The sequence below is a fragment of the Macaca mulatta genome, chromosome 4, assembly GCF_049350105.2.
Source record: "Macaca mulatta isolate MMU2019108-1 chromosome 4, T2T-MMU8v2.0, whole genome shotgun sequence".
Taxonomy (NCBI): Eukaryota; Metazoa; Chordata; class Mammalia; order Primates; family Cercopithecidae; genus Macaca; species Macaca mulatta.
The window spans coordinates 128,565,977-128,592,699 of NC_133409.1; the positions used below are offsets into that span (position 1 = coordinate 128,565,977).

A 26,723-nucleotide genomic window follows, 5' to 3' on the forward strand; every position below is an offset into this window, starting at 1 on the left:
TTTTCAATATGCTGATTTCCTTTCCTTTGGATAAAGGCCCAGTAGTGGGATTGCTGGATCATATGGTAGTCCAATTTGTAGTTTTCTGAGGAATCGCCTTACTGTTCTCCATAGTGGCTGTACTAAATTACATTCCCACCAACAGTGTATAGAGTTCCCTTTTCTCCACATCCTTGCCAGCATTTGTTGTTTTTTGTCTTTTTGATAATAGCCCTCCTAACTGGAGTGAGATGATACCTCATTGTGGTTTTGATTTGCATCTTCCTGATGACTAGTGATGATGAACATTTTTTAACATCATATTTGTTAGTTTTAACCATGAGTTTTTGGTCATTTCTAGGTCTTTTGAGAAATGTCTGTTCAGATCATTTGTCCATTTTTAAACTTTGTTTTTTGCTGCTGAGATGTTTGAGTTCCTTGTATATTCTGGACATTATCCCCTTGTCAAATGAATGGTCTGCAAATATTTTCTCCCATTATGTAGGTCGTCTTTTCACTCTGTTGATTGTTGTTGTTTTTGTCTGTGGAGACGCTTTGTACTTTAGTATAATCCCATTTGTTTACTTTTGCTTTTGGTGCCTGCACTATTAAGGTCTTATTTATAAAATCTTTTCCCAAACTAATGTCCTGAAGCATTTCTCCTATGTTTTCTTTCAGAAGCTTTATTTTTTTGGGGGTCTTACTTTTAGGTCTTCTATCTATTTTGAGTGGATTTTTTTATAGGTTAAGAGGTAGGAGTCTAGTTTTGTTCTTCTGCATATGGATATTCAGTGTTTCCAGCACCATTTATTGAAAAGACTCTTCTTTTCTCAATGTGCCTTATTGGCACCTTCATCAGTAATGAGTTGGCCATAGATACATGAATTAATTTCTGAGTTATCTATTCTGTTTCATTGGTCTATGTGTCTATTTTTGCACCAGTATCATGCTGTTTTGGTTACTACCGCTTTGTAAGATATTTTGAAGGCTAGTAGTGTGATTCCTGTAACTTGGCTGGCTGGCTTTCTTGTTTGTTTGTTTGTTTTGCTCAGTATTGGTTTGGCTACTTGGAGTCTTTTGCTGTTTTATACAAATTTTAGGATTTCTTTTTGTATTTCTGTGAAGAATATCCTGGGCATTTTGGTAGGGATAGCATTGAATCTGTAGTTTACTTTGGGTAGTATTGTCATTGTAACAATATTAATTCTTGTAATCCATGAGCTTGAGATGTCTTTCCATTTGTTTGTATCTTCATTAATTTCATTCTTCAGTGTTTTGTAGTTTCCTTATAAAAGTCTTTCACCACCTTGATTACATTTATTCCTAGGTATTTTACTTTTTGTAGCAATTACAAATGGGATTGCCTTCTTGATTTTATTTTCAGCTAGTTCATTTTTCATGTATGGAAAAGCTACTTTTTTTTTTTTTTTTTTTTTTTTTGAGACAGAGTCTTGCTCCGTTGCCCAGGTTGGAGTGCAGTGGCCAGATCTCAGCTCACTGCAAGCTCCGCCTCCCAGGTTTATGCCATTCTCCTGCCTCAGCCTCCCAAGTAGCTGGGACTACAGGCGCCCACCACCTCGCCCAGCTAGTTTTTTTGTATTTTTTAGTAGAGACGGGGTTTCACCATGTTAGCCAGGCTGGTCTTGATCTCCTGACCTCGTGATCCACCCGTCTCAGCCTCCCAAAGTGCTGGGATTACAGGCTTGAGCCACTGCGCCCGGCCAGAAATGCTGCTTTTTTATACTAATTTCATATCCTGCAACTTTACTGAATTTATTTTATTCTGTTTTTTGATAGAGTCTTTAGGTTTTTCTATACATAAGATCATGGAATTTGCAAACAAGGACAAATTGATTTCCTGCTTTCCAATTTATATGCCTTTTATTTCTTTCTCATGACTAATTGTTCTAATACTTCTAGTACTATGTTGAATAAGCATGGTGAAAGTGGACATATTTGTCTTCTTCCAGCCTTAGAAGAAAACCTTTTAGCTTTTCCCTATTTAATATGATGTTAGCTGTGAGTTTGTCATATATGGCCTTTATTATTTTGAGGTATGTTCCTTCTTTGCCTAGTGGATTGAAAGTTTTTATTATAAACAGATGTAGAATTTTATCAAGTGCTTTTTTGGCATCTATTGAGATGATCATATGGTTTTTAGTAGTCCTTCATTCCATTGATGTGATGTGTAACATTTAATGATTTGCATATATTGAACCATCCTTGTATTCCTGGGATAAGTCACACTTGACCATGGTGTATTATCTTTTTGATGTGTTCTTGGATTGGATTTGGATTTGCTAGTATTTTGTTGAGGATTTTTGTGTCTATATTTATCAGGAATACTGGCCTATAGTTTCCTTTTTTTGTTGTGCCCTTGTCTGCTTTTGGTACCAGGGTTATGCTGGCCTCATAAAATGAATTAGAAAAAAAAATTTCTGCTTCATTTTGTGAAATAGTTTGACAAGAATTGATACTAATTCATTAAAGATTCAGGAGAATTCAGCAGTGAAGCCATCCAGTCCTTGACATTTCTTTATTGGGAGATTTTCTGTTACTGACTCAATCTTGTTACTTGTTATTGGCCTGTTTGAGTTTTCTGTTTTTTCTTGGTTGAATTTTGGTAGATTATTTATGTCCAGGAAATTATCTATTTCCTTTTTTTTTTAATTTATTGTCATGTATTTATTCATAGTACTCTCTAATAACCCTTTGTATTTCTGTGGTATCTGTTGTGACATCTCCTTTTTCATTTCTGATTTTACTTATCTGGATCATCTCTCTTCTTTCTGAATCTAGCTAATAGTTTGTTGGTTTTGGTTATCTTCTCCAAAAAAACCCAACTTTTTGTTTCAGTGATTTTTGTACTTTTCTTCTTAATCTCAATTTTATTAATTTCTGCTCTGATCTTTCCTTCTCTGATTTCTTTCCTTCTACTAATTTGGGGTTTACTTTCTTCCTTCTTTTCTAGTTCTTTGAGATGTACCTTTGGGTTGTTTTTTTGAGATCTTTGTAGTTTTTTGATGTAGGCATTTATTGCTATAAACTTGCCCCTTAATACTGCTTTTGCCATGTCCCCTAGGTTTGGTATATTGTGTTTTTATTTTTATTTATTTCAAGGAATATTTAAATTTCTCTATCCATTAGTCACTCAGGAGCCTGTTATTTAATTTCCGTGTATTTGTATAGTTTTGAATGTTCATCTTGTTATTGAATTCTAGTTTTATTCCATTGTGGTCTGAGAAGATAGTAGATATGTTTTTAATTTTTAAAAATTTTTTGAGATTTGTTTTGTGTTCTAATACATAGTCCTGAAGAATGTTCCACATGCTGATGAAAAAGATTTGTATTTACCAGCTGTTGAGTAAAATGTTCTATGTTAAGTAAAATGTCTATTAGGTCCATTTGATCTATGGTGCAGTTTATATCTAATATTTCTTTGTTAATTTTCTGTCTAGATGATCGATCCAGTGCTGAGAGTGGGTGTTGAAGTTCTCAATTGTTATTGTATTGGAGTCTGTCTCTCCTTTTAGATCTAATAATATTTGCTCTATATATCTGAGTGCTCCAGTTTGGGGCACATATACATTTACAATTATTATATTCTCTTGCTGAATCGATCCCTTTATTATTACGTAATGTCTTTGTCTCTTTGTACAGCTTTTGACTTGAAGTCTGTTTTGTCTAAGTATAGCTACTCCTGCTTGCTTTTGCTTTTAGTTTCTATTTTTATGGAATATTTTTTATTTAAGCCCTTCACTTTCAGTGTGATTGTCCTTAAAGATGAGGTGAGCTTCTTTTAGGCAGCATATAGTTGGGTCTTATTTTATTATTATTATTCAGCCAGTCTATATCTTTTAAATGAGGAATTTAATCCATTTATATTCAAGGTTATTAGTGATAGGTGAGGACTTAATATTGTCATTTTATTGATTGTTTTCTAGGTTTGTGTGTGTGTGTGTGTGTGTATCCTTTGTTCCTTACTTCCTCTCCTATTGTTTATTTTTACTATTGGGTAGTTTTCTGTAGTGACGAGTTTTGATTCCTTCCCTTTCTCCTTTATGTATCTGCTCTAGCATTGAGTTTTATAGTTTCTCATGTTTTCATGGTGGTGGTTATTGTTTTTTTCATTTCTAGATGTAAGACTCCTTTGGGTATTTCTTAAAAAATTGATCTAATGGTGATGATTTCCATTAGTTTTTGCTTGTTTATGAAATATTTCATTTTCTTCTTTTATGATGAATGGCTTTGCTGGGTATAATGTTTGTGCCTGCCAAGTATTTTTCTTTCACTACTTTGAATATATCATCTCATTCTCTCTTGGTCTCTAAAATTCCTGCTGAAAAATCTAATGGAGATTTTCATATATGTGACTCAAAACTTTTATCTTGTTGCCTTTAAAATTCTTTCTTTGTCTTTCACTCTTGACAGTTTTACTGTAATCTGCCTCAGAGAGGATATGTTCAGTTTTAATCCATTTGGGGTTCATCGAGCTTCCTGGACCTGAATGTTGGTCTTTCTCCCAAGACTTGGGAAGTTTTCGGTTATTATCTCACGAAATATGTTTTCCTCACCTTTTTCCATGTTTTCTCCTTCTGGAACACCCATAATACCAACAACATTTGTTCACTTACTTCTATCCCATAAGTTCTGTAGGCTTTCTTCACTTTTGGTTTTTTTTTTTTTTTTTTTTTTTTTGGCCTTCTTTTATTATTTCAAAAGACCCATCTTCAAGTTCAGAAATTCTTTCTTCTGGTCTGATCTGTTGTTGAACCTCTTAGTTGTATTTTTTTATTTCCTTTACTGAATTCTTCAGCTCTGGGATTTTTGTTTTGTTCTTTTTTATGATATTGATCTCTGTTGAATATCTCATTCAAATCATGAATTATTTTCCTCATTTTGTTAAATTGTCTGTTTATATTTTCTTGTATATCACTGAAATTCTTAAAGATTTTTAAAAAGTTCTTTTTCTGCCATTTCATGTATTTGCCTATTATTGTTATTGTAAAATTACTGTTTTTCTTTGGAAGAGTAATGTGTCCTTGATTTTTCATGTTTGATGTGTTCCTATGTTGATTTCTAAGCATTTGGTGAAAAAGTCTCTTCTTCTGATTTTACGGAGTAAGTTTCATCGGGAAAGACTTACTTGTATGAGTGGATCTTAGGATGCAGGTTTGGTGGGATACACTGGCCTTAGTTCTAGGTGAATTCAGTAGTGTGGACTTCATGTAGTTTCTTCAGTTATAATCTGCACCAATGACATGTTACACATCAATATGACATTATGTTGTCTGAGAATAGTTCAACCAGGCTGGGTGCAGTGGCTCACATCTGTAATCCCAGCACTTTGGGAGGGCAGGGCAGGCAGATCACTTGAGGTCATGAGTTTGAGACTAGCCTGGTCAACATGGGGAAACCCCATCTCTACTAAAAACACAAAAATTAGCTGGGCGTGGTGGTGCATGCCTGTAGTCCCAGCTACTGGGGAGGCTGAAGCAGGAAAATTGCTTGAACCCAGCACATGGAGGTTGTGGTAAGCCAAGGTCATGCCACTGCACTCCAGCCTGGGTAAAGGAGCGAGACTCTGTCTCAAAAAAAAAAGAATATTTCAACCAATACCTGTGAGGATACTACTCTTTGCAAGTCCTAAGCCAATCACTATGTGAACTGATACCAGACAGTTTTGATCTTTCTCAGACATGCTGTATCACAAGAATTGGGGAAAATTTACATTAAAAGTATAATTTTCACATGGGATATAAGGAAAGTTCACTTGACAGGCTTATTTCAGATTTTTTAATGTCTTAAGCAATGTAGAAAATAAGAAACTTGATATTTATAAGTAAAAACTTAAACCAATTCTCTTGCAGGATATAAAGTAGAATTATTAGCTGGGTGTGGTGGAATGCACCAGTAGTCCCAGCTACTTGGGAGGCTGAGGTAGCAGGATCCTTAAGCCCAGGAATTAAAATCCAGCCTGGGCAACATAGCAAGACCCTTAACTCTAAAAAAAAAAAAAAGAAAGAAGGAAAGAAAGTACAATTATTAATAAAAGCCACTGAATTATGAATTCAGTGAGTCTCAGTCTTGGCACTTCAACAAAATAGCATTGAACCTCATAGGATTTTCCTCATTTATTCCTCATCTGTGCATCTCCAACAAGAGCAGATGGATGTAAGTTCCCTGACAAGTCTTAAAAGCCTCTAACTCTTCTTCTTCCTCAAAACATTCTGATAGGAATACATTTCAGCATAAGTAAATGACATAAAGTCTGCCACAAGTAAATTATCCTATCAAGTTTCATTTTTGTAACATTTTCTTTTACGATTCATGATCAGTATCCCATTGTTATTTTTCTTTCCCTGTTCCCAAAGTAGCTGTCATTGTCAAATTCATTTATCTCAGAATATATATTCACCTGTCCATAGTCCCTTATCCTCCTTTTTTTGTATATTCATCTGGCTTCTTATTTCTTTCTACTGAGAAAGAATGATGCAAAAGCAGAATTAGTTGAGGATGGAAAGTTATAGATACCTTATTTCTCAAATAAAATTTGTTCTCAGTAATTCATAGAAATAGAAGAACATGATATATCATATCTCTATTGTTGGATCTACTATATATACACAGCCTGCTTGGAGATTAATATATATGTACTATATATATTTTTTAATAATTATAAAATAAAAATTTAATGTATATTTAAATATGTTTTGCTACTTATATCTTACATACTTTAGTATTTATATAATCTTTATTATAAACCTGAATGGATATAAATATCAAATTTGATCAATTTTATCCCCTTTAGGGGATGCAACTAGGCATCTAGTTGCAACTAGAGACTAATGCAACTAGGCAGTGCCATAACTAAAGGCAGCCAGCAAGAGAAAGGGGGAACAGGAAACAAGATAAGTCATAGGCAGGACATTTTGCTCTGGGGAGATAATTGGAGCACACTGTGGCTTAGTTGGGAATAACAAACAAGTTGCCCTTTCAGTAAGGGCTGAAAGTGGTATTTTTATTTCTCCATGACTTTCTTTTTTTTTTTTTTTCTTTTTTTGAGACGGAGTCTTGCTGTGTTGCCCAGGCTGGAGTGCAGTGGCCGGATCTCAGCTCATTGCAAGCTCCGCCTCCCGGGTTTTTACGCCATTCTCCTGCCTCAGCCTCCCGAGTAGCTGGGACTACAGGCGCCCACCACCTCGCCCGGCTAGTTTTTTGTATTTTTTAGTAGAGACGGGGTTTCACCGTGTTAGCCAGGATGGTCTCGAACTCCTGACGTGGTGATCCGCCCGTCTCGGCCTCCCAAAGTGCTGGGATTACAGGCTTGAGCCACCGCGCCCGGCCTTCTCCATGACTTTCTACCTGACCTTTGGTGCTCCCTGAGAAAGGAAGCTGGGTGTGTGTGTGTCTACAGACCAAAGAAAAGACAGTGTAAAATGTACCAAGGGGACCGCCTTAGAAGAAATAGTTTAAAAAAATGAATCAAAGAAAAAATATAGTTTTACATAGAATAGGAATGGAAAAATAGTGTGATAACTTCTAATTCTATGCAAAAGAAATCATTATCACCAGTATCATTATCATTATTTTTTAGATTGTGTTGAAATTCTATTACTGGTATAGCATGTTACCCAGTTTGGTAATATTTGTATTCTCAAGGTGTGTAAGTCCCTTTTATAAAGGCAAGACTAACTTTTCTATAAAAGGTAATGAGATGATGGCCAGGCATGGTGGCTCACGCCTGTAATACCAGCTCTTTGGGAGGCCGAGGCGGGTGGATCACCTGAGGTCAGGAGTTCGAGAGCAGCCTGGCCAACATGGTGGAAACCCATCTCGACTAAAAATACAAAAATTAGCTGGGTGTGGTGGCACGTGCCTGTAATCCTAACTACTTGGGAGGCTGAGGCATGAGAATCACTTAAACCCAGGAGGCAGAGGCTGCAGTGAGCCGAGATCACGCCACTGCACTCCAGGCTGGGCAACAGAGTGAGACTCTGTCTCAAAAAAAAAAAAAAAAACCAAGTTATGAAATGAGGTTGGCTGGCTCACAATCCTCAGGTTAGCTCTGTAAGACTATTTAAACCATGTGGTATAGGCAGACTCTAAATGGTCCCAGTGATCTCCACCTCTTGGTATTTGTGCTCTTGCAGTATTCCCTCCCCTTGAGTGTTGGCCAGACTTATTGACTCACTTCTAATGAATAAAATACAGTAAAAGTCATGGAATGTCACTCTCAAGATCAAATTATAAAAAGGCTATGGTTTCCATCTTGGGTGCTCTCTCTCACTCTCTCTTGGATTGCTTGCTCTGGGGAAAGCCAGCTTTCATGTCCTGAGATAGCCCTACAGAGAAGCCCACAGGAGTAAGCTTAGAGCAGATTGTTATAATCCAGGTATGGTTTGCTTGTCCCCACCAAGTCTCATGTTGAAATTTGATCCCCAATGTTGGAAATGGGGCTTGGCAGAAGGTGTTTGGATTGTAGGAGCAAATCCCTTATGAATGGCTTTGTGCCATTCTCACAGGAATGAGATAATTCTCACTGTTAGTTCCCACAGAACTGATTGTTGAAAAGAACCTGGCACCTCCTCTCTCTCACTTTCTCTCTCCCCATGTGATTTGCACACACTGGCTCCTCTTCCCCTTCCTCCTTGAGTGAAAATAGCTTGAGGCCCTCAACAGATGCAGAGCCATGAGCCAAAACAAAAACAAAAACAAAACTTTTCTTTATAAATTACCCAGCCTCAGTTATTCCTTTATAGCAAAAATGAACTAAGACACAGATCTCCTAAAGCATCTCAGCAGCAATGGCAGTGAACTTGGAAGCAGATTTTCCCCCCAGTTGAGCCTTGAGATGACTGTACCTTCAGCTGACATCTTGACTGTAACCTCATAAGAGATTGACCTAAACTACCCAGCTAAGGTGGTCCCAGATCTCTGGCCCAAAGAAAATTTGAGATAATAAGTGTTTGTATTTTAAGCTGCTAAGTTTGGGTAATTTGTTGAGCAGTAATAGAAAACTAAGCAAACCATATCAGATAACATGTAATATAGCTGAAATGCTATATAAGATGCAATGGGAGAATCAGAGTCGAGGTGGGCAGGAGAGAGATAAAAAGTACTCACTGAGCACCTATGTTGTGTGAGACACAATGCCAGGCCCTTTACAGACATATCTTAGCTTATTCCCATTACACCATTGCACAAGTATCATTATCTTCATGCTACACATGAGTAAGCTAAGATTCAGAAGGGTTAAAAATTTTCCCAGCATGACACAGCTAGTAAGTAGCAGATGCCAGCTTTTGAACTCTAGTGTATCTAAACCTGAAGCTCCTACTTCTATTACAACCCTAATTGCAATGAAAAGGGGATCAAATAGTTTATAACACTGGTAATGAGTGAAAATGTACCCAGCTGAACTTTTCAGATGCATACCAAACATTTTATGTGATAAGAGCTGAAGTAGTGTATGAGCAGAGTGCTGTAGGAATGTGAAGAAAGCAACATCTCATTCTCCTTGTAATGTGTGAGGGGATGGAGGAAAAACCCCACAGAGAGGATTATACTGGAAATTAGCAACTCAGCCTCCCTGTTACCCCTGGGAGAAGTCAAGATCTGGATCAGACCAGTTACCAGCTTTGTGGCTTGGGCAAGTTACTTCTCGCACCACGGTTTTCTTATCTGTACTGATTAAGTTAGGCAATGCACATAATTGCTTGACAGAGTCAGGTATATAGCAAGCACTTAACAGACATTCACAGCCAATAATACTATTGTTACTGTTTTCTCTCCAAAATTGATTCTCTTGATAAATGTGTAATTACTAACACTATTTTTTAATGTTCATCAGTGAGTGATTTTTTTAGGGGAGGAAAAAATATTCCCCTATTATAATTGGGCAAAAGTTGAGGGAAAACAAGGAGACAGAGAATATAAGAAAAGGAAAAAGGGGTAAAAACAAAAGTTCAGTGTTTGTTAGATAAGATTGTCTGAGGCAAATGAACAGGGCTGGGAGCAGAGGCAGGGAGAGTCTGGCATGTGGACTCTCTGTAGAGAGCAAAGACTGTATATTTTATTCACATTCAGGTTGCCAAGAACAGTATCAGGTTCACAATCATTCATTGAAAATCCAATGAACTCATTCATTCTTCCATTCAGCAAATATTAACTAAAATCCACTATGTGCCATCATGCTTCCATGAGGGTAGCATTGCAGAGTTTATGTTCTAACAAGGCAAGACAAGAAATCAAACATAATACACAAAATAAAACTATATATGTAAAGTGTGAATATGTTTGGAGTAGGATAACCACCAGGAAGATGTTAAAGCAGAAAAATGGGCTGGAAAACATAGTAAGATGATGTGCTGCCTTAGCTAAGGTGATCAGGAGAGTCCTAGTTGAGGGAAAAGCAAGAAATGCTGGAGACAGCATGCCCCTCTCCAGCATCCTTCCCTGGCCCTGGCCAGAGGCTGTGACTTACTCACCCATGTGTTGAATTGAGGGAGAGGAAAAGAACAGGAAAACTTGGTGTTGGTTAGTTTAAGAGTATCTTATCAATAAACTTCTGAAATGTAAAAGCTATGATTTCTTTTGCAGACAGTTAAAAAAGCAAAACAATCATTTATAATGGAGAAAGAGTAGCTTTACTTATCTGCACAGGATTCCAAACATGTAGTTCTTAATCCACATTGATCTGTAGTCCCCCTGTATTGTTGAAAGGGCTTTCTGGGACTATAGGGAGGCAACTGAGGAGCCTAGGTTGTACTTAGATAACCCTGAGAGGAAGTGCCTCCTTAAATTTTATACCCTAGGTACCTGACTTGCCTCACCTTAGTCCCCGCCCTGACTGATTGGTTGGGTGGTTCTGTTGGTTGGTTGAGTTTTGCTTTTGCATTGTAATTACTTTTTTTTAATGATATGTGCCTATTTAAAATGTCAATCAATAAAAAAAAATTGAGAAAAAATAATATAGCATCCCAATTCCTGCCATACAGAAACAGCCAGCATTAGCAATTAGCAAACATCATTATAGACATGTTTCTGTGCATATATACAGATAGAAGGTTGATAAATATATGAGCAATATAAATAGTCAAAGAGATAAACAGGTATGAGTAGAAATTATTTTATAAAAATCTGATGTACCCTTCTGCCTTTCTACAGAGCAGTTAGCTCTTCAGTATGCTATGGTTTGAATATATGTGTCCCCCAAAATTCATATGTTGAAATCTTAACCACTAAGGTCATAGTATTAGGAGCTGGGGCCTTGGGAAGTAACTAGGTCATGAATGTGGAGGCCTCATCAATGGGATTAGCGCCCTTCCATGATCTATTATATGATGTGTCACCAGGCACTGAATCTGCCTGTGCCTTGATCTGGGACTTCTTAGGCCCCACAACCTTGAGCAATAAATTTTGGTGGTTTACCAATTATCTGATCTCAGGTATTTTGTTGTAGCAGCCTGAATGGACTAACACAATGTCTCAGTTTAAATATGAAGGGACAACCAAGGATCACATGACATTTCAGGAATGCCTTCCATATTAAACAGAGCAACCAAGGTTACTGGAAAAGAAATATGTTAGAGGAGATAAGAAAAGAAGATAACTGGAATTCCACTTCTGACATGACAATATAAAAGATTCTATAGACCAGCTGCCCGGCAAAATTGCCAAAAATAATATTTTTTGTAGAAAAACCCAACCATTTAAAATCTCTGGAAATTATCCTAAAGCCATACAGCAAATGAAGAAATAGTTACTCAAGAAAACCTAGTGAAACTCCATAAGAACAGAAAGCCTGTGGTACTTGAATTAAGGCTCACCCTCTCCCCTTCCCACCCAGTGAGATGGAAGCTTCACTTCAGGCAGGTTCAGCCAAGAATACAAGTTTCCTCTCCCACAAGGTTGCAGTCAGAGGGTTATATTCCCAGAGGGGCAGGACATTATTTTCCAACTAATTTCTGAGGCTGGTTTTACATGGATATCAAAAACATAAAGACAACTGAAGAAAACCATGGACATTACCTCTTAGGAGCATGAATTTTAAAATTCTCAACAAAATACTAGCAAACCTATAAAAAGACATTAAAAAGCAATGTATAAACATATAAAAAGAAATTTATATATTGAAATAATGTAAAATAATTATACATCTGTAAAGCAACATGTAAAAAGAATTCTATACCATGACCAAGTAGGACTTCTTATTCCAGGAATGCAATGTTGTTTTAACATCCAAAAATCAATTAATGTAATATACTATATCAATAGAATAATTAAAACCACATGAGCATCTCAGTAGACATAGGAAAAGCATTTGCAAAATGCAGCACCTTTTCATGATAAAAATACTTAAACTTGGGATAAAAGAGAACTTCCTCAACCTAATAAAGGGCATCTATTAAAAAAAAAAACACTGAAAACATCATACTTGATGGTGAAAGACTAGATGCTTTGCCCCTAAAATCAGGAACAAAATAAGAAGGTCTACTCTTGTGGGCCACTTCCATTCAACATCGTACTGGAGGTTCTAGCCAGAGCAATTAGACAAGAAGAACAAATATAATGTATCCATATTGGAAAGGAAGAAGTAAAATTATCTGTCTTCATAGATGGCATGATCTTGTATATAGGTAATCCTAAGGAATTCACTGAAAAACTATTAGAGCTAATAAACAAGTTCAGCAAGGTTGCAGGATACAAGACCAGTATACAAAATTCAACTATATTTCTATACCTATGTAACATAAAATCCAAAAATTAACCTTCCAAAGATGAAAAGATATGGTTTCTCATCTCCTGGTCTGCATTCAGCAAGACTATTATTCAAGTATGGGAATAACATGAAGACATTTTCCAACATGCAAAGCCTCAGAAATTCTTTCCTGTCTTAGGAAATTTCCAGAAAATATGCTGCACAAAACAAAATAGTACACCACAAAAGTGAAAAACAAGAATGTAGGAGATCCTCAAGGGACATCTCATAAAGCAGACCTAGAAATCAGCAGGGAGTGGTTAGAGCGGGGCAGAGGGCTCTATGAGAGTCTCACCAAAATAAATAAATAAATAAATAAATAAATAAATAAATAAATAAATAAATAATGGCACCAGATAAATATGTGCTTTAGAAAAACAAGAACAAGGAAGAAATAAACAAAAAATGACCAATAAAACTGAGTGATTGTTATAAAGAAGATACTGGAAAACAAAGGAAAGATACTTAAAAAGATGAGAAGAAACTTGTTGGTGTACAAGAAAGAGTGTAATCATAGGATACCACTTGGTTCTGCAATGACATTTACATAAAATTATCCTTTATTAATTTAACTAAAAATGATGTAACTAAAAAGGATAGATGAGATAGGAATATAGAATAATAAAATCCTTGCTTGTAGCAGAAGTTAGCTTTTCTTAAGTTGACAAACTGAGAAACTATAGTATAAACACGTTATTAAGAGCTATGACAATATTTATTTTTAAAACATAGCCAAAATTGCTAAAGGTGACTGTTTTGGGGAGGTAGGGACTGATAAGTGCAAAAATTGCTGTACTTTATTATAAACTTTTATATTAAATGATAAACATTTTTTACCAGAGTAAGTATATTTTGATTAAGTGTTTCATTAATATAGAAAAAAGAAAAAGTAATCTGAAAAATGATTATCAAATATAAAAGGATCTATAATATTTGGCCAGGGGAATTTTTGATATTGGTGTTGCCATTCACCCATCACTACTGCAGAAACATATTAATATGTTCTGTAATTTGGGGCAACAAAGAAGTTAATTTATTATTGTTATTCTATGACAATGACTTTGTCAGAGACCAGACCTACATTCTGAATCTACCTAACTTTTTTCTCATGGTGTTATTTTACTTGTTTCTGTATCTTTCTTTTGTATTTTCTATAGAAATGAAATTAGATAAAAAGGCTTGCTGTGGACTGAATGTGTTCCCTCAAAATTTATATGTAGAAGCTTAATCACCAATATGATAATATTAGAGGTGAGGTTTTTTTTTGAGACGAAGTCTCACACTGTCACTCCAGCTGGTGTGCAGTGGTGCGATCTCAGCTCGCTGCAACTTCTGCCTCCCAAGTTCAAGTGATTCTCCTGCCTCAGCCTTCCAAGTAGCTAGGATTACAGGTGCCCACCACCACGCCTGCCTAATTTTTTGTATTTTTTAGTAGAGACCGGGTTTCACTGTGTTGGCCAGGCTGTCCTCAAACTCCTGACCTTGTGATCCGCCCACCTCAGCCTCCCAAAGTGCTGGGATTACAGGCGTGAGCCACCACGCGTGGCCAGCCACCGCACCCAACCTAGAGAGCTCTTAGTCCCTGTTACCCTTCCATCTCTTTTGCCATGTAGTAACACAGCATTATGTTCCTTCCAGAGGATGCAGCAATAGTGCCAGATGGAAAGCAGAAACTAGGCCCTCAATAGACACCGAAACTGCCAGAACTTTGATCTTGGACTTTTAGCCCCCAAAACTGTGAAACATATATTTCTTTTGTCACACATTACCCAGTCTCAGATATTTTGTTATGGGCAGCATAAATGGAATAAGACAAGGCTTGATTAGATTCAGGTTAAACATTTTTGTTAAGCATACTCCAAATGTGGTGATGCTGTGTACTTCATTTTACAACCACAGGAGATTGGTGATGCTAAATGTGGTTCCTTGAATAAAGTGGCAGCCACCAGATTTCTCCATTGTAAAGACATATTTGTTTCTTTTTTAAAAATAAGTAATTTGTAGGGTGATTCAGGCACCACATTAATATTCTGTTCTCCACCTCATAGTTTTAGCATTCATTGATGATTCTTATCTGCATCAGTTATATTTCAATGGGAAGAGCAAAAATGATTTTGTAGTCCTATTGTTCCTCCTAAATTTGTTAGCTGGCATTCTTCTGTGAAGAAGAGCTTTCTCTCATTTACTGGAGATGAGCTAAGATCACTGAATTTTAAAACTTCAGCCTTTCTGACCGTTGCTATCTTCACCAGAGCTGCTCTTTTATGGTTTTGAAGACTGTGCTTTGCATAACTTTGGGGATGGTGTGCCCTTGACATAGCAGTCACTGTAAACTTATGATAAAATTATGACAGTTTTCTGAAAAACAGTGGGAAAGCATTTTGAGGGTGGGACCCCTTTTCTGGTGTTCAGAGTCACATTTGGGTTAGTGGCTGGAATTTATGTACCCCTGTCTCTGGGCACTCACCTTGGAACATTGGAAATCAGCATCTGGAAGCCATTCTAGAGTCTGATCTCTTCCCTGGATGTGCTCCCTTCCCCAAGACTCTGTCCCACTAGACATATTTCCCCCATTCTTAGCTTCTTACCTATAATCCTTTACCACCTACTGGAAAAGCATTGAGGCAACACTGTCAACAATTTGGGGTATTTTCTGGTGTGGAGGAAGAAAGAGGAGATACCTATTGTTTCCTGACCCTAAGGTCCCTGATGTTTCATACACTCTCCATGTATTAGGCTCTTGTCTCTTCTGTCTCGTGTAGGAATAAATAGTATCTTTAATTTCTTTATCTTTTAACATTATTTACCTTTTTATGTTTCTAACAGACTATAATTCTGCAATGCTATACATTTTACAATGTATTTATAGGCAACCAAGAGAAGTTACACATCTTACTCAAAAATATTTGCACCCTGAGTCAGTGCTTCTTGGTGAGAATAGTTCACAGCTAGTGGAGGGGAGCAAAGTGAGCTCATTCCACTGAGCTCATTAAACATCTGCAGGGTCACTCTATTGTTGGCTCACCTAGAGCAACTGTCTGCTTAAAAGCTGTCACATCCGCCCACCCATTGTGCTTTGTGTTAAAGCAATTCACAGAGTCACAGAAACTTTTCTTTCCCTTTTTCCCAGGGAAGTTGTGGGCAATTACAGCCTTTACTTGACAAGGTCTTTTTGACACAGCATGGCTGAAGGCAGTTGCCTCCAGGAGCCCTCAGTTGTTTTAGAAAGAGGGTGACAGTTACCTCTTCCATTTCTCCTGACTACCACTTTCGTTAAAACTTTTCCAGGACTTTTGGGGGTGGCTATTTCTTCTCATACCATCATGACAATTTCCGTGGGTGCTGTTGCAGATAATTAAGCTCTGGACTCCAAAATACAGAAGTGGTGATTACTTTGCCATCAGTGGAGTGCCACCAACTCTGTCCCTATGAAATTTAGAGAAGCTCCAAAATGATTTTTATTTTTGTTTGTTTTTAGCAGAATTCAGTTCATATACCCATGAAGCGTTCCAGTTTAGAAACTAGAAGACAAGTTTGAACCACCCTGGCTGTGTCTCTAAGTCAAGGGTTTTCAACCTGGGCACTATTAGCATTTTGGACTGGATGACTCTTTGTTGAGGGGGTGGGGAGTGGAGGGGTCCCATGCATTTCAGGATGCTTGGCAGCGTGCCTGCCTCTACCCACTAAATGCCAGTAACACCTGTCCTCAAGTTGCCAAGTTGTGACAATCAAAAATATCTCCAGATATTACCGTATGTCCTCTGGGGAGGAGTGGGTGGGGAGGGGGGCACAAAACTGTCCCAGTTGAGATTCACTGCTCAAACTGAGAAAGTATTGACATGGATTGTGTTCAATTTGTAGCATACATTTTATTGTTTCCTTCTTTCCTTTGAAAGTCTCACGATGTCTCTGCCTTACTTACATAAATGTATAATAGAAATAAAGGTTTTTAATCTAACTTATTTTTCTAAAGGGTTATCCAAAGTGATTCCCAATGAGTTTAACCAACTAAAGGGGACATGGAGAAAAGAAGGCTTTTATTCTGTATAATAAACTAAACAATGCCAATTATCCACAGTGGATGCCTTTAAAATGCCAGAAACAAATTGAGAAAAAATAAAAATTTGTGCCATTATGCTGTAATACTCACATTCTGTTAATTTGCTTTGAAGAGTAAAATATTTTTGGAAACCTTAGTTTAACAATAGTAAAATATTTCGGAAACTTAAATTTAATAGCAATTTGACTACCATTAAAACTAGCTTATTTTAGAGATTCCCTCTAAAATGTTTATCCTAGGGCCTAAGATACTTCTTCAGTGATGAAGGTTGGTGCTATCTTCCAGGCAGCCTCAACACAACTTCACATTTACAGCGGGGAACACTGAAACTCTTTGTGATAAAGGAATTTGACCAAATAAATACAGTGCAGTATCAGGAAAGGTCTCCTGAGCCCTGATCCAATGCCTCTTTCCAGCTAACATGCTATTTGCTTCAGAAATCTAGGGAGTGGCAGCAAAGGCCTAGGCTTTTGGAAGAGGAGTGTGGTCCATGCCGAAAGGATAATGAGAGGAGAAGAGAAATGGTATAGAGCCTATCTTTGTCATTTTGCAATTTGGCTAAGGCTCACACTGTCCCATTCTCAGAAAGCAGTTTTATTTATATCTGAGAGTTCACTGTTGATGTCATTATGTGTCTAGCACAGTGTCTGGGACATAATCAGCATCCAACAAATATTTGACAGATGACTACTGTGCTACCAGTGCAGATGCTAAAAGATGGAGGAAGAGGAAGAGGAGGAGGAGAAGGATCTTTCAAATGCCAAAAGACTGTCCACAGGGGAGCAGTTCTGACTTTCTCTCAGCCTACCAGTGAATACAGGTTCAGTTGCCTGAAGCTTCTCTTGTTTTGTCAAAGACTTTAAGGATCAAATAAAACTTGCAAGGGTATCTCAACATAAGCCAGCACTGAGACCTAGAAAATTTAGCATCAGCTGCCATGTGTTTAACTACTATCTTAAACTTCCTCAAAGCATAAAAGTTAATATAGGTTGATGCAGTTAGATCTGGCTTTGAATCCCCGCTGCACTGTATGAACTTGGGCCAGTTATATCACGATTTCAGTGTTCTCATTTACAAAATGAAAATAAAAACACCTGCCTCATTGAGATGCCATTGGCATTGCAATGGATAACCTATAGCACATAGAAGCACATATATAACATCTACATATTACTTAGTAACTATAATTATGATAACTATTATTATCTGAGGTTAGGAGGGAGGGCATACAGAAAATGATGAGTACCTTGAGTCCCAATCAGGACAACCATACTAAAATAAACTCAACTCAAAGGGCAGAGCTGGATTCAGTAGGTCAATGATGGACACTGAAACTGGATTGATGTGTAGACTATATGGCTTAAGTAGTGGAAGCTTTTATCATCATTAGGGATAAAGCAAATGTTAGGACTTGCCTATATGTGGGCTGTGGGAAGAGGAGACAGTAAAACAAAGCAAAGAAGAAACAGGGGAGGAACCAGGGGATTCAGCACCATAGAGGTGAGAGTTGCCAGTGGAAGGAAGTGGTCAAGGGGATCCACAGCTCTACAGGGGTCTTGGCAATTAGGATGTCCCTGATTAAGGAGATATTTTAGCAGAAGTCAGTGGCAAAGGGTTGATAGTTGGAGGTGTGGAAGTAGAAACTGAAGATGGCATGAGGAAACAGAGTGCCTTAAATAGGCAAGAAAATTGAAAGTACATAAACCCTTTAGGATAAGAAAGACGTGAGTAACAGAAAGAACCTGAGAGAGGAGACCAGTGACAAGGCAGGTAAGAGAAGATGCCATCAAAGGAAGCAGCAGTGGTGGAGCAAGTGTGAATTCCAAGACGGAAGGCATGAGGATGGAAGGAAAAGATGAATTTAAAAAATTAAAATGCTGAAGAATTTGCTAAGGTGGGCTGGAAGAAAACTGATGCTCACAAGGAACATCTCCAAATTCAGAGTAAAGTCATGCTGGGGTTGTTTAGAATGGGTGAGAGGCTGTGACTAGAAACTAGTTGGGTAAATGCTGTAGGGAATGTAATAGAAAATCAAGAGAGTTGATTCAAGGATTGCTGACTTCAGTGAGTCCTCAGCCTAAGCCACTGAAGATTAACTTTAGATACTTTGCTTCAGACTCTGCACAATTGAGTGTAAACATAGTGGGTAGCCACAGGCCACTCCTTAGAAAAGAGGCAGAACACTCAGCTAGCCCACTGTTTCTTGTAGCCTACACCCTGTCTATTTGGATGCTTATAGTATGACCTCTGGCCGTACCAGGCTCTTCTAGATCCAAGCCCTGCTCACACCCTGGTACTAAGTCTCAGGTATTTATGTGATTCCTGGAATGTTCCCTGTGGACTCAGTCTTCATCCCTTTTGGTCTATAGCTGAAACTGGTGCTCAGGTCCTGGCCTGGTTCCTAAAAGGTCTGGCTGTGTTTTTATAAGACTGAGTTATTCTTTGAGCATTAGCTGCTTTTGACTGGCACCCATCAACAACACCTGTGTGGGCACTGGAGTTAACCTTTTAGGTGCTAAATAAATCTTCCAGTTTCCAAAGGATTTACTCCACATTTTTATATTATTTTATCACTAGACATTGGAGCAGGAGGACAAAAATCAGACGGTAAGAATTAGGCATGCGGGCCGGGCGCGGTGGCTCAAGCCTGTAATCCCAGCACTTTGGGAGGCCGAGACGGGCGAATCATGAGTTCAGGAGATCGAGACCATCCTGGCTAACACGGTGAAACCCCGTCTCTACTAAAATACAAAAAAAATTAGCCGGGCGAGGTGGCGGGCGCCTGTACTCCCAGCTACTCGGGAGGCTGAGGCAGGAGAATGGCGTGAACCCGGGAGGCGGGGCTTGCAGTGAGCTGAGATCCGGCCACTGCACTCCAGCCTGGGCAACAGAGCCAGACTCCGTCTCAAAAAAAAAAAAAAAAAAGAATTAGGCATGCGGATGGGCAAAGTGAAAACCAAGAAATGTAGGTGGAGTTGTTGGTTCCTGGGATGCTACCATAAAATACTTGAAATAAGGGAAGCCAGAATATGGGTTATGGCCTAAAAGGAGAGAGAACATCAGGATGAGGACAATGAGTATGCTCAGTAAAATTTGGGAAATGTACCATAAATAGCACAGGACTTGGAGTTTGGCAAACATGGGTTCAAATTCCAGTTGTATGACCATGGATAATATATTTTGCTTCTGTGAGCCTCAGATTTTCTGTACAAATAAATCTGGGTACTGAGTTAACCAAAATTATTAGGTTTCCTTTCCAGAAAATGAAATTAATAAAGTCTGCCTTGTATGGTTGCAGTGAAAATGAAATGAGAATGTAGGTAAAACATCCAACCCACACCTCACACATAGTGGGTGCTCAAAACTTAGTGAATATTAATATTGCTACAAAAAAGCAAGAATGATCAGAGGAGGGGATTCTGAAGGTCTTTGATCTTGGTCAATGTCCGTTTTGACTTCATTATACATAACGTCAATTTGGACTAATTAAATGTGAGGAAGAAGCTACTAAATACATGGTAAACCAACTGCATGCAGTTCTCTGGATTGCTAGGGAAAGTGTAGTCTCAGCCAAATCACATGTTTATGTGGAGCAAAAAGGAGTGGGATTCTGCAGTTGTGCCAGACATTAACTCACTAGCCTTGAAATGAAAGCCTGATTTAAACTTGCCCGTCTCCCCACTCAGATCAGCTTGCTTTCCCACTTCCCTATTTCTGCTGCTGCTCCTACCCCTGGAGTCATTCATGGTTAACTCCCCTCATTTACTCTCCCTGCCACTGCACGCTGTCGATTCTCTCCAGGTCCACAGTGAGATCACATAGATGCAGTGCAGTTTTGAACCCTCCCACATATAAGAGTGTTAGAAATCTCCTCAGTCTAGGAAAGCAGGGCTCTTCATGATAAAATGCTGTTTGCTGGCCTCTCTGGAATCCAGTAATTCCTTCCAAGGATGTAGTCTTCACTTGGGTTCTTGGGTTCTATTCCCTGCTCTTCAGATCTGTATTTTTCTCTCCAGCTCTGTGGGTCTCTGAAGGGATCTTGTTTGGCCTGCATTGCCTATAAGGCAGCCAAAGTGGTAATGTTGTTAGCTACAAATAGCAGAAAAAAAAATTCTTATTATATAAGTAATGCTAGCTCATTGTAGAACATCTGGAAGGTATAAAAGACTATTTTAAAGGATATCTATACTGGTGCTCTTTTGCAAGCACCACATTCTGGCTGGAAGCCAACTGACGCAGTTCATTACAGCATATTCAGGTAGAATAACACTGCCTAAGAAAGAGAATACTTGTGTGTGACCTCAGCTGCACCATTGCCTGCACCACCCTAGCTAACCAGGAGGTCCTAAGTCTGTCTATGTGACCAGTTCATTAATACTACAGCTGGCATTGAGAAAGCCCCCACACTAAGGCTGTCTATAGCTAAGGAATAACAAAGAGTCTATGTCACTCCCCTGTCACCCCCATCAGAGCTGGTACTGGTACCTATTTCTGGGAAACTTGAGGACAGGTCCCATTGCTGGATCCCTTGCAGACATTGCCTAGTACCAGCCTGGAGTGTGGCAGCCCCACTGGGTGACTAGACCCAGAGGAATAATTGTATTCACAGTGGTCTGGCTCTCAGGGAATCCTATTACTAAGGGAAGGGGGAATGTACCACATCAAGGGAACACCCTATACAACAAAAGAATCCTTGAGTCCTAGATCTTTCTGCTGGTGGGAAGTTTCTTCCAGCAGAGGCACAGTTGCAATACTGGGCTCAGCAGGGAAAGTCTGCAGCTCTGTCACAATAGTCAGGCAGCCCTGGTGCTCATGAAGGGGCTTATAGAAGGGGACTTCTTTTGTCTCTTGTCCACCATTGCAAACAAAGCTAGAGCTTTTCCCGTGGGAGCTCAACAGTGGTGTACCTATACACAGCCCTTCTGGAACACTTCAGGGTGAATGCATCCCCATAGTAGGAGCACCCTCCAGGTTCAGGCTTGCATGAGAGCTAGAGTCACAATTTCTCTTTACTTAAAACATCAATATTCCTGCAGATGAAAAGGAGATGCCTGTCTGATCTGAACAGGCAGAACGCTGGGTCAGGAGTGTGTCTAGGAGGTGGATAGCTTTCCTGCTGGCCTGGCAGGGGAGCTGAGGTGGCCCCACCCTGCCTCCTAATAAGACCTCAGTATGTTTCACTGAGAGCTCCCCCAGCCACCTCTATTGAGGTGGAGACCTCAGCTCACCACTGGGCATTGCATTTACCCAACTGCTTTAGCCATAGTTGGTTTTTACCCATGGACACTCCTCCTATTGGCCTGAAGCCTGAATTATTCAACCCAGTAAATAAAATACAGGGGGCAAAATTAAAAGTACCTACCATGGGGGAATGAGATAAGCTACAAGAGACCTCTGTCATTCCAACCCCATAGGAGACAGTGAAGTTGCTCATACACCAAGCACATTGCTACTATAACCAGCATCTGAGAAAGCCATCATAAAAAGACTCTCTATAACTAAGGAACTCGTATAGAGTCTTCACCCTTGAAAGCACCAAGACCCAAATGAGGCTATAATAAGTTATAAACATTAAAGACACATCCTTAAGGAGATGGGGAGAATACTTTTTTAAAAAATGGTCAAATCAAAACTAAATTCAAGAATAATTAGAAGAAATACTCTTTCTTCTAATTATGTAATATGACAAAACAGCATTCTGTAACACTCCCAAAAGATCACACTAACCCTCCAGCAATGGATCTAAATCATGATGAAATCTTTGAAATACCGGATAAAGAATTCAAAAGGTTGATTATTAAGCTACTCAAGGAGATACCAAAGAAAGGTGAAAACCAATATAAAGAAATCAAAAAACAATTAGGATATGAATGAAAATTTTTTTCAAGACATAGATATCTTAAAGAAAAACCAATCAGAACTTCTGGAAATGAAAGACAAACTTAGGGAATTACAAAGTGCAATGGAAAGTTTTGACACTAGACTAGACAAGTAGAAGAAAATTTTAGAACTTGAAGACAAGGCTTTCAAATTAACCCAATCAGACTAAAATAAAGAAAAAAGAATAAAAAGAAATGAACAAAGTCTCCAAGAAATATTGAATTATATAAAGTGGCCAAACCTAAGAATAATTGGTGTTCCTGAAGGAGAAGAGGAAGCAAAAAGTTTGGAAAATTTGTTTGAGGGAATAATTGAGGAAAACTTTCTTGGCCTTGCTAGAGATTTAGATATCCAAATACAAGAAGCTCAAAGAATCCCTGGGATACTCACTGCAAAAAGGTCATCATCAAGGCATATAGTCATCAGGCTACCCAAAGTCAACATGAAGGGAAGAATTCTAAGAGAAGTGAGACAAAAGGCAGATAATGTTTACATAATAACCTATCAGAGTAACAGTTGAGTTCTCAGCAGAAACCTTACAAATCAGAAGGGATTGGGCTCCTATCTTTAACCTCCTTAAACAGAATAACTGTCAGCCAAGAATTTTGTATCCAGCAAAACTAAATTTCATAAATGAAAGAGAAATAAAGTCATTTTAAGACAAACAAATGCTGAGGGAATTTGTCACTACCAGACCAGCCCTGGAAGAAATGGTAAAAGGAATTCTAAATCTTGAAGCAAAATCTCACTATGCACCAAATTGAACCTCTTGAAGGCATAAAATTCACAGCGTCTGTAAAACAATAATATAATGAGAAAAATTAAGTACCTAGGTAACAATTAATATGATGAGTGGAACAACACCTCACATCTCAATATTCAAGTTGAACTTAAGTGGCCTAAATGCTCCACTTAAAAAATACAGATTGGCAGAATGAATAGAAATTACAAGCTGAATATGTGCTATCTTCAAGAGACTCACCTAACATGTAAAAATTCATATGAATTCAAGATAAAGGAGGCGGAAAAAGATATTCCATGCAAATGGAAACCAAAAGTGAGCAGGAGTATCTATTTTTATAGCAGACAAACAGACTTTTAAGTAGCAATAGTAAAAAAATACAGAGAATGTCATTATATAATGATAAAAGGATCAATACAACAAGAAGATATTACAATCCTAAATTTATGTGCACCAACATGGAGCTCTCAGATTTATTAAACAATTAATGTCAGGCCTAAGAAATGAGACAGAGAGCAACACAATAATAGTAAGGGACTTCAATACTCCACTGATAGCACTAGACAGATCATCAAGACAGAAACTCAACAAAGAAACAATGGACTTAAACTACGATCTAGGGCAAATGGACCTAACAGATATTTACAGAATATTCTATCCAAAAACTGCCGAATATGCATTCTTCTCATCAGCTCATGGATCATTCTGCAAGATAGACCATATGGTAAGCCACAAAATAAGTCTCAATAAATTTTTAAAAATTGAAATCATTTCAAGTATCTTCTCAGACCACAGTGGAATAAAACTAGAAATCAAGTTTAAAAGGATTCTCAAAATTATACTAATACATGGAAATTAAACAGTCTGCTCCTGAATGATTTTTGGGTTAACAAATCAAGATGGAAATTTAAAAATTATTAGAAATGAATGATAACTTCTGGGATACAGCAAAAGCACTGCTAAGAGGAAAGTTTATAGTGCGAAATGCCTACATCAAAAAGTCTGAAAGATCACAAATTGACAACTTAATGTCACACTGCAAGGAACTAGAAACACAAGAACAAACTAAACCCAAAACTAGCATTAAAAAAAAAAGATCAGAGTAGAATTAAATGAAATTGAAACAAACAAAATACAAAAGATCAATAAACCAAAATGCTGATTCTTTAAAAAGATAAACAAATTGATAGAACATTAGCTAGATTAACCAAGAAAAGAAGAGAGAAGATTCAAATAAGCTCAATTAGAAATGAAGAAATGAAACTGGAGACATGACAACCAACAGCACAGAAATACAAAAGATCATTCAAGACTACTATGAACACCTCTATGCACACAAACCAGAAAACCTGGAGGAAATGAATAAATTCCTGGAAACATACAACCCTCCTAGATTAAATCAGGGAAAAAAACCCAGAAACTCTGAATAGACCAATAACAAGCAGTGAGATTAAATCAGTAGTGAAAAAAAATTCAACAAGAAAATTCCCAGGGCCAGATGGATTCACAGCCGAATTCTATCAGACATTCAAAGAAGAATTGATACCAATCCTGCTGAAACTATTACAAAAGTTTGAGGAAGAGGGAATCCTCCCTAATTCATTCTATGAATCCAGTATCCCCTTGATACCAAAACCAGGAAAGAACATAGAAAGAAGAGAAAAAAAGAAAAGAAAGGAAAAGAGAAAGAAGACAGCAGGGAAGAGGAGGGGACAGGAGGGGAAGGGAGGGGACAGGAGGGGAGGGGAGAGAATGGGAAGGGAGGAAGGGAAAACAGGTCAATATCTCTGAGGAACACAGATGCAAAAATCCTCAATAGAATACTAGCTAAAAGGATCCAACAGTACATCAAAAAGATAATTCATCATGATCAAGTGGGTTTCATCCTAGGGATATAGGGATGGTTTAACATATGCAAGTCAATAAATGTGATACATCACATAAACAGAATTGAAAACAAAAACCATATGATTATTTCAATAGATACAGAAAAAAGCATTCAATAAAATCAAAGCATCCTTTTATGGTAAAAACCCTCCACAAACTAGGCATAGAAGGGACTTACCTCAAAATAATAAACCATATAGACAAACCCACAGCCAACATCATACTGAATGGGGAAAAGTTGAAAGCATTCCCCCTGAGAACTGGAATAAGACAGGAATGCTCATTTTCACCACTTCTATTCAATATAGTACTGGAAATCCTAGCCAGAGCCATCAGACAAGGTAAAAAAAATAAAAGGCATCAAAATTGAAAAAGAGGAAGTAAAACCATCGCTGTTCACTGATGATATGATCATATACCTAGAAAATCCTAAAGACTCCTCCAAAGGACTCCTAGATTTGATAAATGAATTCAGTAAAGTCTCAGGTTACAAAATCAATGTACATAAATCAGTAGTACTGCTATACACCAACTACGGCCAAGCTGAGAATCAGATCAAGAACTCAACCCCTTTACAATAACCGCAAAAAAAATAAAATACCTAGAAATATACTTAACCAAGGAAGTAAAAGATCTATACAAGAGAACTACAAAACACTGCTGAAAGAAATCATAGATGGCAAAAACAAATGGAAGCACATCCTATGCTCATGGATTGGGAGAATCAATACTGTGAAAATGACCATACTGCTCAAAGCAATCTACAGATTCACTGCAATTCCCATCAAAATGTCAACATCATTGTTCCCAGAATTAGAAAAAGAAATCCTAAAATTCCTATGGAACCAAAAAAAGAGTCCATATAGCCAAAACAATACTAAACAGAAAAAACAAATCTGGAGACACCACATTACCAGACTTCAAATTATGCTACAAGGCTATAGTTACCAAAATAGCATGGTACTAGTATAAAAGTAGGCACGTAGACCAATAGAACATAATAGAGAACCCAGAAATAAAGCCAAATACTTAAAACCAACAGATCTTCAATAAAGCGTGCAAAAACGTAAATGGGGGAAAAGACACCCTATTTAATAGTGCTGGGAAAACTGGCTAGCAACATGTAGAAGAATGAAACTGGATCCCTATCTCTCACCTAACACAAAAATCAATTAAAGACAGATCAAAGACTTAAACCTAAGACCTGAAACCATAAAAATTCTAAAAGATAACTTCCGAAAAACTCTTTTAGACACTGACCTAGACAAAGAATTTATGACTAAATCCCCAAAAGTAAATACAACAAAAACAAAAATAAACAAATGAGACCTATTTAAACTAAAAAGCTTCTGCACAGCAAAAGAGATTATCGGCAGAGTAAAGAGATAACCCACAGAATGGAGAAAATATTT

The 26,723-nt window shown here is 37.8% G+C and overlaps 1 protein-coding gene across 4 annotated transcripts in view; it reads left to right on the forward strand.

Moving 5' to 3' along the window:
• LOC114677585 (uncharacterized) overlaps positions 1-26,723 on the forward strand; it is a 68,936-nt gene that overhangs the window by 9,416 nt on the left and 32,797 nt on the right. The gene's annotated exons all lie outside the window — the stretch shown is intronic.